Source organism: Chiloscyllium punctatum, chromosome 46 (assembly GCF_047496795.1).
Source record: "Chiloscyllium punctatum isolate Juve2018m chromosome 46, sChiPun1.3, whole genome shotgun sequence".
NCBI lineage: Eukaryota > Metazoa > Chordata > Chondrichthyes > Orectolobiformes > Hemiscylliidae > Chiloscyllium > Chiloscyllium punctatum.
In genome coordinates this window covers 17,171,718-17,188,080 of record NC_092784.1, presented here as the reverse complement: position 1 = coordinate 17,188,080, position 16,363 = coordinate 17,171,718, and the positions used below count along the sequence as shown (strand labels likewise).

The following is a 16,363-nucleotide window of genomic DNA, read 5'->3' as shown; positions in this document are numbered from 1 at the left end:
CACGATCATGACAGCACAGACACGTTGGAAAAATCGGCACTTTCCCACACCACTGTTCATTGCCCGGGAAGCAAGCCTATTTGGCTTCTGTTTAAAACCGAACTGCAGCAGGGGTCGAAACAACTGTACAGGAAGCGGCGTGGTTGGAGTTGATCAGCAGAAATGGCAGCGGTGAAATTCGAACCCACGCCTCTGACGAGACTGGAGCTTAAATCCAGCGCCTTAGACCGCTCGGCCACACTACCAGCCGGCGGCGGAACACCTTTTCTTGCAACTCCAATTCTGCTCCTGCATGACAACAGGTGCAAAGTCACGTGAAAAGGGTTCCATGATCCCTCTCCGACTCGCACAGCTGCTGGGATGTGCCCGTCTACAATATCAATTTCGCAGCAGATAATGATAGCCCGTCAATCCAGACAAAAATCATTGGTAAGCTGAGTCTATTTTCTCAGACTCTTTTCAGCTACAAATGTATCTGTGAGAGCGTCAGAATATATGATCGGTTATCATTTGGTCAAATTATCATGAGCTATTTGACATTACTGCAATTTCGATTCTTGCATTGCTAAATGATTTCACCCATTGCTCAAAACAGGACAACTTTCACGTTTACAAGGAATATGAAGCACACCGGTCTACAGGGAAGATGCACAAAGCTGAGTAGGCCGTGTTCCACATCATACCGCGCAGCATAGTTTCAGTCACTGTGCCTGTTTTGCAGAATACGAGTCCCAAAGAATGTTCTCCACCCTAAAACCGGAGGTAGCACTACAATCCGAGAACGACAGATCACATTGTAAGGATGCTCTGACCTCGGAGCCAGTTCGAGATGCCACTTTTCTTGCCTTTTTGCCTTCACCGTGCAATTCGCTGCAGAGATCTTCACACATGGATACCAACTGAGTTGGAAACCTGTGTGGGAATCGAAGATAAGCGACTCAATAAATTTTGCTAAATTACATGGTGCGTTTTAGAAATGCAGTTTCTCTTCACCTCAATCTAAAAGGCAGTTTCTGAACATAGTAACAGAAGTCAAAAGGTAATTACCTCACCCCACCCCCACTCCGGAAGAGGTGCTAACTGCCCTTGATTGCTTTTTGTTCACGATGTGAAGAGCTCTCACGCTTGAGTCACCTTCACGTCTCTGGTTGCTGAGTGAATCACAAAAAAGGAATTTCACCAGAGCTGCAACTGCCTCCCTTCCCCACTCGCCCTCCCCGTTTACATTTTCCTGCTCGTCAGTGACTTAAAGAAAACCAAATGAAAAGCAGTCTGTGGCACAATCATTTCGACTGCTCACGGGAAAGGTAGCATTGTGAACCACTGCAGAAACGAACGATTTCCTTACTTTTGCTCCGACTGACCATACTCTGGGAAATTTTCCCAGATTCTCAGTTGAGGATTCTTGCCGCTGGAAGTTACCTCTCAAAACCTGTTAATTCGTAATGTATTGAGAGAATCGCACAACAGAAAGCATTTAACACGGAACACAAACAAAACTGGCAAACCAAATGCATTCTCAGACACAGCGAGCATGAATGCTAAATGTGAGACAGTCCGGGGGCATGAGCCATAAAGTAATCTCACAATTAACAACAGGGCAATTCCAAACTACTCTTTCAAACATACTGGAGCCTGAGTGCACCACCACTTCCCAGACAATGCCGAAAAGAGAGAAAGAAAGAATATTATAAGAATGGGTCATAAAAAATGAATTTCACCAATCACAGTCTCGATTAGATTACCTTTCCCTTCCGATGTACCCAGGACGGAAATGAAGGAAGTGGGAGAAATTCAATACCATATGACGTCGAAATTCATTGGAAGGATTTTCTCATTGGCCAGAAAACCAAATAACCACGAGTCGATTCACCGTAGGACTTTGTTTCACAACAGCGATGAAATAACAGTCTCCATTCGGTTCCAGTAAAAAGACAACTTGTCTGGAACATAAAGCAAGAGTAGAGCTGCTTGCGATTTTTCCGCGCGAGAGGCGAACACGATCATGACAGCACAGACACGTTGGAAAAATCGGCACTTTCATTGCCCGGGAAGCAAACCTATTTGGCTTCTGTTTAAAACCGAACTGCAGCAGGGGTCGAAACAACTCTGCAGGAAGCGGCGTGGTTGGAGTTGATCAGCAGAAATGGCAGCGGTGGGATTCGAACCCTCGCCTCTGTCGAGACTGGAGCCTAAATCCAGCGCCTTAGACCGCTCGGCCACACTACCAGCCAGAGGCGGAACACCTTTCTTGCAACTCCAATTCTGCTCCTGCATGACAACAGGTGCAAAGTCACGTGAAAAGGGTTCCATGATCCCTCTCCGACTCGCACAGCTGCTGGGATGTGCCCGTCTACAATATCAATTTCGCAGCAGATAATGATAGCCCGTCAATCCAGACAAAAATCATTGGTCAGCTGAGTCTATTTTCTCAGACTCTTTTCAGCTACAAATGTATCTGTGAGAGCGTCAGAATATATGATCGGTTATCATTTGGTCAAATTATCATGAGCTATTTGACATTACTGCAATTTCGATTCTTGCATTGCTAAATGATTTCACCCATTGCTCAAAACAGGACAACTTTCACGTTTACACGGAATATGAAGCACACCGGTCTACAGGGAAGATGCACAAAGCTGAGTAGGCCGTGTTCCACATCATACCGCGCAGCATAGTTTCAGTCACTGTGCCTGTTTTGCAGAATACGAGTCCCAAAGAATGTTCTCCACCCTAAAACCGGAGGTAGCACTACAATCCGAGAACGACAGATCACATTGTAAGGATGCTCTGACCTCGGAGCCAGTTCGAGATGCCACTTTTCTTGCCTTTTTGCCTTCACCGTGCAATTCGCTGCAGAGATCTTCACACATGGATACCAACTGAGTTGGAAACCTGTGTGGGAATCGAAGTTAAGCGACTCAATAAATTTTGCTAAATTCCATGGTGCGTTTTAGAAATGCAGTTTCTCTTCACCTCAATCTAAAAGGTAGTTTCTGAACATAGTAACAGAAGTCACCCCACCCCCACTCCGGAAGAGGTGCTAACTGCCCTTGATTGCTTTTTGTTCACGATGTGAAGAGCTCTCACGCTTGAGTCACCTTCACGTCTCTGGTTGCTGAGTGAATCACAAAAAAGGAATTTCACCAGAGCTGCAACTGCCTCCCTTCCCCACTCGCCCTCCCCGTTTACATTTTCCTGCTCGTCAGTGACTTAAAGAAAACCAAATGAAAAGCAGTCTGTGGCACAATCATTTCGACTGCTCACGGGAAAGGTAGCATTGTGAACCACTGCAGAAACGAACGATTTCCTTACTTTTGCTCCGACTGACCATACTCTGGGAAATTTTCCCAGATTCTCAGTTGAGGATTCTTGCCGCTGGAAGTTACCTCTCAAACCCTGTTAATTCGTAATGTATTGAGAGAATCGCACAACAGAAAGCATTTAACACAGAACACAAACAAAACTGGCAAACCAAATGCATTCTCAGACACAGCGAGCATGAATGCTAAATGTGAGACAGTCCGGGGGCATGAGCCATAAAGTAATCTCACAATTAACAACAGGGCAATTCCAAACTACTCTTTCAAACATACTGGAGCCTGAGTGCACCACCACTTCCCAGACAATGCCGAAAAGAGAGAAAGAAAGAATATTATAAGAATGGGTCATAAAAAATGAATTTCACCAATCACAGTCTCGATTAGATTACCTTTCCCTTCCGATGTACCCAGGACGGAAATGAAGGAAGTGGGAGAAATTCAATACCATATGACGTCGAAATTCATTGGAAGGATTTTCTCATTGGCCAGAAAACCAAATAACCACGAGTCGATTCACCGTAGGACTTTGTTTCACAACAGCGATGAAATAACAGTCTCCATTCGGTTCCAGTAAAAAGACAACTTGTCTGGAACATAAAGCAAGAGTAGAGCTGCTTGCGATTTTTCCGCGCGAGAGGCGAACACGATCATGACAGCACAGACACGTTGGAAAAATCGGCACTTTCCCACACCACTGTTCATTGCCCGGGAAGCAAACCTATTTGGCTTCTGTTTAAAACCGAACTGCAGCAGGGGTCGAAACAACTCTGCAGGAAGCGGCGTGGTTGGAGTTGATCAGCAGAAATTGCAGCGGTGGGATTCGAACCCACGCCTCTGTCGCGACTGGAGCCTAAATCCAGCGACTTAGACCGCTCGGCCACACTACCAGCCAGCGGGGAACACCTTTTCTTGCAACTCCAATTCTGCTCCTGCATGACAACAGGTGAAAAGTCACGTGAAAAGGGTTCCATGATCCCTCTCCGACTCGCACAGCTGCTGGGATGTGCCCGTCTACAATATCAATTTCGCAGCAGATAATGATAGCCCGTCAATCCAGACAAAAATCATTGGTCAGCTGAGTCTATTTTCTCAGACTCTTTTCAGCTACAAATGTATCTGTGAGAGCGTCAGAATATATGATCGGTTATCATTTGGTCAAATTATCATGAGCTATTTGACATTACTGCAATTTCGATTCTTGCATTGCTAAATGATTTCACCCATTGCTCAAAACAGGACAACTTTCACGTTTACACGGAATATGAAGCACACCGGTCTACAGGGAAGATGCACAAAGCTGAGTAGGCCGTGTTCCACATCATACCGCGCAGCATAGTTTCAGTCACTGTGCCTGTTTTGCAGAATACGAGTCCCAAAGAATGTTCTCCACCCTAAAACCGGAGGTAGCACTACAATCCGAGAACGACAGATCACATTGTAAGGATGCTCTGACCTCGGAGCCAGTTCGAGATGCCACTTTTCTTGCCTTTTTGCCTTCACCGTGCAATTCGCTGCAGAGATCTTCACACATGGATACCAACTGAGTTGGAAACCTGTGTGGGAATCGAAGATAAGCGACTCAATAAATTTTGCTAAATTCCATGGTGCGTTTTAGAAATGCAGTTTCTCTTCACCTCAATCTAAAAGGCAGTTTCTGAACATAGTAACAGAAGTCACCCCACCCCCACTCCGGAAGAGGTGCTAACTGCCCTTGATTGCTTTTTGTTCACGATGTGAAGAGCTCTCACGCTTGAGTCACCTTCACGTCTCTGGTTGCTGAGTGAATCACAAAAAAGGAATTTCACCAGAGCTGCAACTGCCTCCCTTCCCCACTCGCCCTCCCCGTTTACATTTTCCTGCTCGTCAGTGACTTAAAGAAAACCAAATGAAAAGCAGTCTGTGGCACAATCATTTCGACTGCTCACGGGAAAGGTAGCATTGTGAACCACTGCAGAAACGAACGATTTCCTTACTTTTGCTCCGACTGACCATACTCTGGGAAATTTTCCCAGATTCTCAGTTGAGGATTCTTGCCGCTGGAAGTTACCTCACAAACCCTGTTAATTCGTAATGTATTGAGAGAATCGCACAACAGAAAGCATTTAACACAGAACACAAACAAAACTGGCAAACCAAATGCATTCTCAGACACAGCGAGCATGAATGCTAAATGTGAGACAGTCCGGGGGCATGAGCCATAAAGTAATCTCACAATTAACAACAGGGCAATTCAAAACTACTCTTTCAAACATACTGGAGCCTGAGTGCACCACCACTTCCCAGACAATGCCGAAAAGAGAGAAAGAAAGAATATTATAAGAATGGGTCATAAAAAATGAATTTCACCAATCACAGTCTCGATTAGATTACCTTTCCCTTCCGATGTACCCAGGACGGAAATGAAGGAAGTGGGAGAAATTCAATACCATATGACGTCGAAATTCATTGGAAGGATTTTCTCATTGGCCAGAAAACCAAATAACCACGAGTCGAGTCACCGTAGGACTTTGTTTCACAACAGCGATGAAATAACAGTCTCCATTCGGTTCCAGTAAAAAGACAACTTGTCTGGAACATAAAGCAAGAGTAGAGCTGCTTGCGATTTTTCCGCGCGAGAGGCGAACACGATCATGACAGCACAGACACGTTGGAAAAATCGGCACTTTCATTGCCCGGGAAGCAAACCTATTTGGCTTCTGTTTAAAACCGAACTGCAGCAGGGGTCGAAACAACTCTGCAGGAAGCGGCGTGGTTGGAGTTGATCAGCAGAAATGGCAGCGGTGGGATTCGAACCCTCGCCTCTGTCGAGACTGGAGCCTAAATCCAGCGCCTTAGACCGCTCGGCCACACTACCAGCCAGCGGCGGAACACCTTTCTTGCAACTCCAATTCTGCTCCTGCATGACAACAGGTGCAAAGTCACGTGAAAAGGGTTCCATGATCCCTCTCCGACTCGCACAGCTGCTGGGATGTGCCCGTCTACAATATCAATTTCGCAGCAGATAATGATAGCCCGTCAATCCAGACAAAAATCATTGGTAAGCTGAGTCTATTTTCTCAGACTCTTTTCAGCTACAAATGTATCTGTGAGAGCGTCAGAATATATGATCGGTTATCATTTGGTCAAATTATCATGAGCTATTTGACATTACTGCAATTTCGATTCTTGCATTGCTAAATGATTTCACCCATTGCTCAAAACAGGACAACTTTCACGTTTACACGGAATATGAAGCACACCGGTCTACAGGGAAGATGCACAAAGCTGAGTAGGCCGTGTTCCACATCATACCGCGCAGCATAGTTTCAGTCACTGTGCCTGTTTTGCAGAATACGAGTCCCAAAGAATGTTCTCCACCCTAAAACCGGAGGTAGCACTACAATCCGAGAACGACAGATCACATTGTAAGGATGCTCTGACCTCGGAGCCAGTTCGAGATGCCACTTTTCTTGCCTTTTTGCCTTCACCGTGCAATTCGCTGCAGAGATCTTCACACATGGATACCAACTGAGTTGGAAACCTGTGTGGGAATCGAAGATAAGCGACTCAATAAATTTTGCTAAATTCCATGGTGCGTTTTAGAAATGCAGTTTCTCTTCACCTCAATCTAAAAGGCAGTTTCTGAACATAGTAACAGAAGTCACCCCACCCCCACTCCGGAAGAGGTGCTAACTGCCCTTGATTGCTTTTTGTTCACGATGTGAAGAGCTCTCACGCTTGAGTCACCTTCACGTCTCTGGTTGCTGAGTGAATCACAAAAAAGGAATTTCACCAGAGCTGCAACTGCCTCCCTTCCCCACTCGCCCTCCCCGTTTACATTTTCCTGCTCGTCAGTGACTTAAAGAAAACCAAATGAAAAGCAGTCTGTGGCACAATCATTTCGACTGCTCACGGGAAAGGTAGCATTGTGAACCACTGCAGAAACGAACGATTTCCTTACTTTTGCTCCGACTGACCATACTCTGGGAAATTTTCCCAGATTCTCAGTTGAGGATTCTTGCCGCTGGAAGTTACCTCACAAACCCTGTTAATTCGTAATGTATTGAGAGAATCGCACAACAGAAAGCATTTAACACAGAACACAAACAAAACTGGCAAACCAAATGCATTCTCAGACACAGCGAGCATGAATGCTAAATGTGAGACAGTCCGGGGGCATGAACCATAAAGTAATCTCACAATTAACAACAGGGCAATTCCAAACTACTCTTTCAAACATACTGGAGCCTGAGTGCACCACCACTTCCCAGACAATGCCGAAAAGAGAGAAAGAAAGAATATTATAAGAATGGGTCATAAAAAATGAATTTCACCAATCACAGTCTCGATTAGATTACCTTTCCCTTCCGATGTACCCAGGACGGAAATGAAGGAAGTGGGAGAAATTCAATACCATATGACGTCGAAATTCATTGGAAGGATTTTCTCATTGGCCAGAAAACCAAATAACCACGAGTCGATTCACCGTAGGACTTTGTTTCACAACAGCGATGAAATAACAGTCTCCATTCGGTTCCAGTAAAAAGACAACTTGTCTGGAACATAAAGCAAGAGTAGAGCTGCTTGCGATTTTTCCGCGCGAGAGGCGAACACGATCATGACAGCACAGACACGTTGGAAAAATCGGCACTTTCCCACACCACTGTTCATTGCCCGGGAAGCAAACCTATTTGGCTTCTGTTTAAAACCGAACTGCAGCAGGGGTCGAAACAACTCTGCAGGAAGCGGCGTGGTTGGAGTTGATCAGCAGAAATGGCAGCGGTGGGATTCGAACCCACGCCTCTGTCGCGACTGGAGCCTAAATCCAGCGCCTTAGACCGCTCGGCCACACTACCAGCCGGCGGCAGAGCACCTTTTCTTGCAACTCCAATTCTGCTCCTGCATGACAACAGGTGAAAAGTCACGTGAAAAGGGTTCCATGATCCCTCTCCGACTCGCACAGCTGCTGGGATGTGCCCGTCTACAATATCAATTTCGCAGCAGATAATGATAGCCCGTCAATCCAGACAAAAATCATTGGTCAGCTGAGTCTATTTTCTCAGACTCTTTTCAGCTACAAATGTATCTGTGAGAGCGTCAGAATATATGATCGGTTATCATTTGGTCAAATTATCATGAGCTATTTGACATTACTGCAATTTCGATTCTTGCATTGCTAAATGATTTCACCCATTGCTCAAAACAGGACAACTTTCACGTTTACACGGAATATGAAGCACACCGGTCTACAGGGAAGATGCACAAAGCTGAGTAGGCCGTGTTCCACATCATACCGCGCAGCATAGTTTCAGTCACTGTGCCTGTTTTGCAGAATACGAGTCCCAAAGAATGTTCTCCACCCTAAAACCGGAGGTAGCACTACAATCCGAGAACGACAGATCACATTGTAAGGATGCTCTGACCTCGGAGCCAGTTCGAGATGCCACTTTTCTTGCCTTTTTGCCTTCACCGTGCAATTCGCTGCAGAGATCTTCACACATGGATACCAACTGAGTTGGAAACCTGTATGGGAATCGAAGATAAGCGACTCAATAAATTTTGCTAAATTCCATGGTGCGTTTTAGAAATGCAGTTTCTCTTCACCTCAATCTAAAAGGCAGTTTCTGAACATAGTAACAGAAGTCAAAAGGTAATTACCTCACCCCACCCCCACTCCGGAAGAGGTGCTAACTGCCCTTGATTGCTTTTTGTTCACGATGTGAAGAGCTCTCACGCTTGAGTCACCTTCACGTCTCTGGTTGCTGAGTGAATCACAAAAAAGGAATTTCACCAGAGCTGCAACTGCCTCCCTTCCCCACTCGCCCTCCCCGTTTACATTTTCCTGCTCGTCAGTGACTTAAAGAAAACCAAATGAAAAGCAGTCTGTGGCACAATCATTTCGACTGCTCACGGGAAAGATAGCATTGTGAACCACTGCAGAAACGAACGATTTCCTTACTTTTGCTCCGACTGACCATACTCTGAGAAATTTTCCCAGATTCTCAGTTGAGGATTCTTGCCGCTGGAAGTTACCTCTCAAACCCTGTTAATTCGTAATGTATTGAGAGAATCGCACAACAGAAAGCATTTAACACGGAACACAAACAAAACTGGCAAACCAAATGCATTCTCAGACACAGCGAGCATGAATGCTAAATGTGAGACAGTCCGGGGGCATGAGCCATAAAGTAATCTCACAATTAACAACAGGGCAATTCCAAACTACTCTTTCAAACATACTGGAGCCTGAGTGCACCACCACTTCCCAGACAATGCCGAAAAGAGAGAAAGAAAGAATATTATAAGAATGGGTCATAAAAAATGAATTTCACCAATCACAGTCTCGATTAGATTACCTTTCCCTTCCGATGTACCCAGGACGGAAATGAAGGAAGTGGGAGAAATTCAATACCATATGACGTCGAAATTCATTGGAAGGATTTTCTCATTGGCCAGAAAACCAAATAACCACGAGTCGAGTCACCGTAGGACTTTGTTTCACAACAGCGATGAAATAACAGTCTCCATTCGGTTCCAGTAAAAAGACAACTTGTCTGGAACATAAAGCAAGAGTAGAGCTGCTTGCGATTTTTCCGCGCGAGAGGCGAACACGATCATGACAGCACAGACACGTTGGAAAAATCGGCACTTTCCCACACCACTGTTCATTGCCCGGGAAGCAAACCTATTTGGCTTCTGTTTAAAACCGAACTGCAGCAGGGGTCGAAACAACTCTGCAGGAAGCGGCGTGGTTGGAGTTGATCAGCAGAAATGGCAGCGGTGGGATTCGAACCCACGCCTCTGTCGCGACTGGAGCCTAAATCCAGCGCCTTAGACCGCTCGGCCACACTACCAGCCGGCGGCAGAGCACCTTTTCTTGCAACTCCAATTCTGCTCCTGCATGACAACAGGTGAAAAGTCACGTGAAAAGGGTTCCATGATCCCTCTCCGACTCGCACAGCTGCTGGGATGTGCCCGTCTACAATATCAATTTCGCAGCAGATAATGATAGCCCGTCAATCCAGACAAAAATCATTGGTAAGCTGAGTCTATTTTCTCAGACTCTTTTCAGCTACAAATGTATCTGTGAGAGCGTCAGAATATATGATCGGTTATCATTTGGTCAAATTATCATGAGCTATTTGACATTACTGCAATTTCGATTCTTGCATTGCTAAATGATTTCACCCATTGCTCAAAACAGGACAACTTTCACGTTTACACGGAATATGAAGCACACCGGTCTACAGGGAAGATGCACAAAGCTGAGTAGGCCGTGTTCCACATCATACCGCGCAGCATAGTTTCAGTCACTGTGCCTGTTTTGCAGAATACGAGTCCCAAAGAATGTTCTCCACCCTAAAACCGGAGGGAGCACTTCAATCCGAGAACGACAGATCACATTGTAAGGATGCTCTGACCTCGGAGCCAGTTCGAGATGCCACTTTTCTTGCCTTTTTGCCTTCACCGTGCAATTCGCTGCAGAGATCTTCACACATGGATACCAACTGAGTTGGAAACCTGTGTGGGAATCGAAGATAAGCGACTCAATAAATTTTGCTAAATTCCATGGTGCGTTTTAGAAATGCAGTTTCTCTTCACCTCAATCTAAAAGGCAGTTTCTGAACATAGTAACAGAAGTCAAAAGGTAATTACCTCACCCCACCCCCACTCCGGAAGAGGTGCTAACTGCCCTTGATTGCTTTTTGTTCACGATGTGAAGAGCTCTCACGCTTGAGTCACCTTCACGTCTCTGGTTGCTGAGTGAATCACAAAAAAGGAATTTCACCAGAGCTGCAACTGCCTCCCTTCCCCACTCGCCCTCCCCGTTTACATTTTCCTGCTCGTCAGTGACTTAAAGAAAACCAAATGAAAAGCAGTCTGTGGCACAATCATTTCGACTGCTCACGGGAAAGGTAGCATTGTGAACCACTGCAGAAACGAACGATTTCCTTACTTTTGCTCCGACTGACCATACTCTGGGAAATTTTCCCAGATTCTCAGTTGAGGATTCTTGCCGCTGGAAGTTACCTCTCAAACCCTGTTAATTCGTAATGTATTGAGAGAATCGCACAACAGAAAGCATTTAACACGGAACACAAACAAAACTGGCAAACCAAATGCATTCTCAGACACAGCGAGCATGAATGCTAAATGTGAGACAGTCCGGGGGCATGAGCCATAAAGTAATCTCACAATTAACAACAGGGCAATTCCAAACTACTCTTTCAAACATACTGGAGCCTGAGTGCACCACCACTTCCCAGACAATGCCGAAAAGAGAGAAAGAAAGAATATTATAAGAATGGGTCATAAAAAATGAATTTCACCAATCACAGTCTCGATTAGATTACCTTTCCCTTCCGATGTACCCAGGACGGAAATGAAGGAAGTGGGAGAAATTCAATACCATATGACGTCGAAATTCATTGGAAGGATTTTCTCATTGGCCAGAAAACCAAATAACCACGAGTCGAGTCACCGTAGGACTTTGTTTCACAACAGCGATGAAATAACAGTCTCCATTCGGTTCCAGTAAAAAGACAACTTGTCTGGAACATAAAGCAAGAGTCGAGCTGCTTGCGATTTTTCCGCGCGAGAGGCGAACACGATCATGACAGCACAGACACGTTGGAAAAATCGGCACTTTCCCACACCACTGTTCATTGCCCGGGAAGCAAGCCTATTTGGCTTCTGTTTAAAACCGAACTGCAGCAGGGGTCGAAACAACTGTACAGGAAGCGGCGTGGTTGGAGTTGATCAGCAGAAATGGCAGCGGTGAAATTCGAACCCACGCCTCTGACGAGACTGGAGCTTAAATCCAGCGCCTTAGACCGCTCGGCCACACTACCAGCCGGCGGCGGAACACCTTTTCTTGCAACTCCAATTCTGCTCCTGCATGACAACAGGTGCAAAGTCACGTGAAAAGGGTTCCATGATCCCTCTCCGACTCGCACAGCTGCTGGGATGTGCCCGTCTACAATATCAATTTCGCAGCAGATAATGATAGCCCGTCAATCCAGACAAAAATCATTGGTAAGCTGAGTCTATTTTCTCAGACTCTTTTCAGCTACAAATGTATCTGTGAGAGCGTCAGAATATATGATCGGTTATCATTTGGTCAAATTATCATGAGCTATTTGACATTACTGCAATTTCGATTCTTGCATTGCTAAATGATTTCACCCATTGCTCAAAACAGGACAACTTTCACGTTTACAAGGAATATGAAGCACACCGGTCTACAGGGAAGATGCACAAAGCTGAGTAGGCCGTGTTCCACATCATACCGCGCAGCATAGTTTCAGTCACTGTGCCTGTTTTGCAGAATACGAGTCCCAAAGAATGTTCTCCACCCTAAAACCGGAGGTAGCACTACAATCCGAGAACGACAGATCACATTGTAAGGATGCTCTGACCTCGGAGCCAGTTCGAGATGCCACTTTTCTTGCCTTTTTGCCTTCACCGTGCAATTCGCTGCAGAGATCTTCACACATGGATACCAACTGAGTTGGAAACCTGTGTGGGAATCGAAGATAAGCGACTCAATAAATTTTGCTAAATTACATGGTGCGTTTTAGAAATGCAGTTTCTCTTCACCTCAATCTAAAAGGCAGTTTCTGAACATAGTAACAGAAGTCAAAAGGTAATTACCTCACCCCACCCCCACTCCGGAAGAGGTGCTAACTGCCCTTGATTGCTTTTTGTTCACGATGTGAAGAGCTCTCACGCTTGAGTCACCTTCACGTCTCTGGTTGCTGAGTGAATCACAAAAAAGGAATTTCACCAGAGCTGCAACTGCCTCCCTTCCCCACTCGCCCTCCCCGTTTACATTTTCCTGCTCGTCAGTGACTTAAAGAAAACCAAATGAAAAGCAGTCTGTGGCACAATCATTTCGACTGCTCACGGGAAAGGTAGCATTGTGAACCACTGCAGAAACGAACGATTTCCTTACTTTTGCTCCGACTGACCATACTCTGGGAAATTTTCCCAGATTCTCAGTTGAGGATTCTTGCCGCTGGAAGTTACCTCTCAAAACCTGTTAATTCGTAATGTATTGAGAGAATCGCACAACAGAAAGCATTTAACACGGAACACAAACAAAACTGGCAAACCAAATGCATTCTCAGACACAGCGAGCATGAATGCTAAATGTGAGACAGTCCGGGGGCATGAGCCATAAAGTAATCTCACAATTAACAACAGGGCAATTCCAAACTACTCTTTCAAACATACTGGAGCCTGAGTGCACCACCACTTCCCAGACAATGCCGAAAAGAGAGAAAGAAAGAATATTATAAGAATGGGTCATAAAAAATGAATTTCACCAATCACAGTCTCGATTAGATTACCTTTCCCTTCCGATGTACCCAGGACGGAAATGAAGGAAGTGGGAGAAATTCAATACCATATGACGTCGAAATTCATTGGAAGGATTTTCTCATTGGCCAGAAAACCAAATAACCACGAGTCGATTCACCGTAGGACTTTGTTTCACAACAGCGATGAAATAACAGTCTCCATTCGGTTCCAGTAAAAAGACAACTTGTCTGGAACATAAAGCAAGAGTAGAGCTGCTTGCGATTTTTCCGCGCGAGAGGCGAACACGATCATGACAGCACAGACACGTTGGAAAAATCGGCACTTTCATTGCCCGGGAAGCAAACCTATTTGGCTTCTGTTTAAAACCGAACTGCAGCAGGGGTCGAAACAACTCTGCAGGAAGCGGCGTGGTTGGAGTTGATCAGCAGAAATGGCAGCGGTGGGATTCGAACCCTCGCCTCTGTCGAGACTGGAGCCTAAATCCAGCGCCTTAGACCGCTCGGCCACACTACCAGCCAGAGGCGGAACACCTTTCTTGCAACTCCAATTCTGCTCCTGCATGACAACAGGTGCAAAGTCACGTGAAAAGGGTTCCATGATCCCTCTCCGACTCGCACAGCTGCTGGGATGTGCCCGTCTACAATATCAATTTCGCAGCAGATAATGATAGCCCGTCAATCCAGACAAAAATCATTGGTCAGCTGAGTCTATTTTCTCAGACTCTTTTCAGCTACAAATGTATCTGTGAGAGCGTCAGAATATATGATCGGTTATCATTTGGTCAAATTATCATGAGCTATTTGACATTACTGCAATTTCGATTCTTGCATTGCTAAATGATTTCACCCATTGCTCAAAACAGGACAACTTTCACGTTTACACGGAATATGAAGCACACCGGTCTACAGGGAAGATGCACAAAGCTGAGTAGGCCGTGTTCCACATCATACCGCGCAGCATAGTTTCAGTCACTGTGCCTGTTTTGCAGAATACGAGTCCCAAAGAATGTTCTCCACCCTAAAACCGGATTTAGCACTACAATCAGAGAACGACAGATCACATTGTAAGGATGCTCTGACCTCGGAGCCAGTTCGAGATGCCACTTTTCTTGCCTTTTTGCCTTCACCGTGCAATTCGCTGCAGAGATCTTCACACATGGATACCAACTGAGTTGGAAACCTGTGTGGGAATCGAAGATAAGCGACTCAATAAATTTTGCTAAATTCCATGGTGCGTTTTAGAAATGCAGTTTCTCTTCACCTCAATCTAAAAGGCAGTTTCTGAACATAGTAACAGAAGTCAAAAGGTAATTACCTCACCCCACCCCCACTCCGGAAGAGGTGCTAACTGCCCTTGATTGCTTTTTGTTCACGATGTGAAGAGCTCTCACGCTTGAGTCACCTTCACGTCTCTGGTTGCTGAGTGAATCACAAAAAAGGAATTTCACCAGAGCTGCAACTGCCTCCCTTCCCCACTCGCCCTCCCCGTTTACATTTTCCTGCTCGTCAGTGACTTAAAGAAAACCAAATGAAAAGCAGTCTGTGGCACAATCATTTCGACTGCTCACGGGAAAGGTAGCATTGTGAACCACTGCAGAAACGAACGATTTCCTTACTTTTGCTCCGACTGACCATACTCTGGGAAATTTTCCCAGATTCTCAGTTGAGGATTCTTGCCGCTGGAAGTTACCTCTCAAACCCTGTTAATTCGTAATGTATTGAGAGAATCGCACAACAGAAAGCATTTAACACGGAACACAAACAAAACTGGCAAACCAAATGCATTCTCAGACACAGCGAGCATGAATGCTAAATGTGAGACAGTCCGGGGGCATGAGCCATAAAGTAATCTCACAATTAACAACAGGGCAATTCCAAACTACTCTTTCAAACATACTGGAGCCTGAGTGCACCACCACTTCCCAGACAATGCCGAAAAGAGAGAAAGAAAGAATATTATAAGAATGGGTCATAAAAAATGAATTTCACCAATCACAGTCTCGATTAGATTACCTTTCCCTTCCGATGTACCCAGGACGGAAATGAAGGAAGTGGGAGAAATTCAATACCATATGACGTCGAAATTCATTGGAAGGATTTTCTCATTGGCCAGAAAACCAAATAACCACGAGTCGAGTCACCGTAGGACTTTGTTTCACAACAGCGATGAAATAACAGTCTCCATTCGGTTCCAGTAAAAAGACAACTTGTCTGGAACATAAAGCAAGAGTCGAGCTGCTTGCGATTTTTCCGCGCGAGAGGCGAACACGATCATGACAGCACAGACACGTTGGAAAAATCGGCACTTTCCCACACCACTGTTCATTGCCCGGGAAGCAAGCCTATTTGGCTTCTGTTTAAAACCGAACTGCAGCAGGGGTCGAAACAACTGTACAGGAAGCGGCGTGGTTGGAGTTGATCAGCAGAAATGGCAGCGGTGAAATTCGAACCCACGCCTCTGACGAGACTGGAGCTTAAATCCAGCGCCTTAGACCGCTCGGCCACACTACCAGCCGGCGGCGGAACACCTTTTCTTGCAACTCCAATTCTGCTCCTGCATGACAACAGGTGCAAAGTCACGTGAAAAGGGTTCCATGATCCCTCTCCGACTCGCACAGCTGCTGGGATGTGCCCGTCTACAATATCAATTTCGCAGCAGATAATGATAGCCCGTCAATCCAGACAAAAATCATTGGTAAGCTGAGTCTATTTTCTCAGACTCTTTTCAGCTACAAATGT

General features: G+C 45.5%; 8 non-coding genes across 8 annotated transcripts; all 8 read right to left on the bottom strand.

The window, feature by feature from the left end:
* Nucleotides 1–163: 163 nt before the first annotated feature.
* Nucleotides 164–245, bottom strand: trnal-uaa (transfer RNA leucine (anticodon UAA)). The gene has a single exon. It is a non-coding gene; the product is annotated as a tRNA-Leu (tRNA).
* Nucleotides 246–2,147: 1,902 nt separating this feature from the next.
* Nucleotides 2,148–2,229, bottom strand: trnal-uag (transfer RNA leucine (anticodon UAG)). Its single transcript has one exon. It is a non-coding gene; the product is annotated as a tRNA-Leu (tRNA).
* Nucleotides 2,230–6,095: 3,866 nt separating this feature from the next.
* trnal-uag (transfer RNA leucine (anticodon UAG)) lies at nucleotides 6,096–6,177 on the bottom strand. Its single transcript has one exon. It is a non-coding gene; the product is annotated as a tRNA-Leu (tRNA).
* A 1,899-nt stretch (nucleotides 6,178–8,076) lies between these two features.
* On the bottom strand, nucleotides 8,077–8,158 carry trnal-uag (transfer RNA leucine (anticodon UAG)). The gene has a single exon. It is a non-coding gene; the product is annotated as a tRNA-Leu (tRNA).
* Nucleotides 8,159–10,074: 1,916 nt separating this feature from the next.
* On the bottom strand, nucleotides 10,075–10,156 carry trnal-uag (transfer RNA leucine (anticodon UAG)). Its single transcript has one exon. It is a non-coding gene; the product is annotated as a tRNA-Leu (tRNA).
* Nucleotides 10,157–12,072: 1,916 nt separating this feature from the next.
* trnal-uaa (transfer RNA leucine (anticodon UAA)) lies at nucleotides 12,073–12,154 on the bottom strand. The gene has a single exon. It is a non-coding gene; the product is annotated as a tRNA-Leu (tRNA).
* Nucleotides 12,155–14,056: 1,902 nt separating this feature from the next.
* trnal-uag (transfer RNA leucine (anticodon UAG)) lies at nucleotides 14,057–14,138 on the bottom strand. Its single transcript has one exon. It is a non-coding gene; the product is annotated as a tRNA-Leu (tRNA).
* Nucleotides 14,139–16,053: 1,915 nt separating this feature from the next.
* trnal-uaa (transfer RNA leucine (anticodon UAA)) lies at nucleotides 16,054–16,135 on the bottom strand. The gene has a single exon. It is a non-coding gene; the product is annotated as a tRNA-Leu (tRNA).
* Nucleotides 16,136–16,363: the final 228 nt, after the last annotated feature.